This window comes from Cebus imitator, unplaced genomic scaffold (genome assembly GCF_001604975.1).
Source record: "Cebus imitator isolate Cc_AM_T3 unplaced genomic scaffold, Cebus_imitator-1.0 Scaffold21, whole genome shotgun sequence".
In the NCBI taxonomy this organism is placed as follows: domain Eukaryota; kingdom Metazoa; phylum Chordata; class Mammalia; order Primates; family Cebidae; genus Cebus; species Cebus imitator.
Window position 1 is genome coordinate 9076213 of NW_016107336.1, and position 1845 is coordinate 9078057.

General features: G+C 35.2%; 1 protein-coding gene across 9 annotated transcripts in view; it reads left to right on the forward strand.

Annotated features, from left to right (window-relative positions):
* The window catches only part of FBXL2 (F-box and leucine rich repeat protein 2), a 116360-nt gene that overhangs the window by 98590 nt on the left and 15925 nt on the right, over positions 1-1845 (forward strand). The window lies entirely within an intron of this gene.

Consider the following 1845-nt stretch of genomic DNA (forward strand, 5'->3'; position numbering starts at 1 on the left):
AAAAAAAAAAAAAATTAAATAGCTGGGTGTGGTAGCACATGCCTGTAGTCCTAGCTATTTGGAAGGCTAAGGTGGGAGGATCACTTGAGCCCAGGGGTTCAAGGCTGCAGTGAGCTATGATCATACCACCATACTCCAAGCTGGATGACAGAGACCCTACCGCTAAAAAATACCAAAAAAAATTTTTTTTTTAATTCTGGGAGTGTTTTTGTACAATTTGTATTTTTTTAAAAATGTTTTATAGAATTCACTATTGAGGCCATCTGATCCTACATTTTTTTTTAGGGAAAGGTTTTTAATTACAAATTCAATTCCCCCCTTTTTTTTTTTTTTTTTAAGATGAGTTTTACTCTTGTTGCCCAGGCTGAACCTCAATAGTACAGCCTTGGCCCACTGCAACCTCAAGCAATTCTCCTGCCTCAGCCTCCCAAGTAGCTGGGATTATTGCCTGGCTAATTTTTGTATTTTTAGTAGAAACAGCGTTTCACCATGTTGGCCAGCCTGGTCTTGAACTCCCAACCTCAGGTGATCTGCCTGCGTCAGCCTGTCAAAGTGCTGGGATTACAGGCGTGAGCCACCACGCTTGGCCTCAATTTCTTTAATATGTATAGAACTTTTCTGATTATTTCTTTGCAAATGAGTTTTGGTGGTCTGTGTCTTTCAAGGAATTTGTCAATTTCACCTAAGTTCTTGAATTTGTTAGCGTTGTTTATAATATCCTCTTATCATTTTAATATCTGTAAAATCTGCAGTGATATCCCCTCTCTGATTTCTGAAATTGGTAATTGTTGTCTCTGTGTGTGTGTGTGTGTGTGTGTGTGTGTGTGTGTGTGTCCTTGTCAGTCTGGCTATTAAGAGGTCTATCAATTTTATTGATATTCTCAAAGAACCAGCTTTCGTTTTCACCCATTTTTCATTGTTTTTCTGTTTTCTACTTCTTTTATTTCCAGTCTGATCTTTATTATTTCCTTCCTTTTGCTTACTTTGGGGTTCATTTGTTTTTGTTTTTTCTCTAGTTTCTTAAGATGGAAGCTCCAGTCATTGATTTGAGACCCTTTTTTCTAGTATGGGAGTTTCATGACATAAACTAACTAAATACTTTGGGGAAAATTTATGTCAAAAATTCTTGTAAGCTATGTTTTCATTTTCATGCAAAATGCATTCTAATTCCCCTTTTGATTTCTTCCCTGATCCATGGGTTGTTTAGAACAATATTATTTAGTTTCCAGATATTTGGACATTTTCCAGAAGAGCATGTTACTGATTTCTAATTGAATTCAGTTGTGGTCACAGAACATAGTTTTGAATCCTTTTAATTTTATTGAGACTTTTTTTGTGGCCAATAATATGGTCTCTCTTGGCAAGTGTCCCCTGTACACTTGAAGAGTGTATTTCCGCTGTTAGATGAAGCGTGCTATCAATACCAGTAGGTCAGGTTGGTTGATAGTGTTGAGCAGATCCTCTGTATTCTTACTGATTTTTGACTACTAATTTATCAACTAATAGGAGTATTGAAATCTCTGCCTATAATTTTCATTTGTTAATTTCTCCTCACAGTGCTATCAGGTCTTGCTTCCTGTGTTTTGAAGCTCTGTTATTGTGCATACAGACGCTTAGAATGGCTATGTCTTTTTTATTGATATGTCCTTCTTTTATCCCTGATAATTTTCTTTACTATAAAATCTACTTTGTCTGATATAGTCACTCCAGCTTCCTTTTAACTAGTATTGGCATTATATAAGTTTTCCTATAATTTTACTTTATTTGTATCCATGTTTAAAGTTGATTTCTTATAGGCAGCATATAGTTGGGTATTGCTTTTTTTTTTTTTTTTTTTTTTTTTTT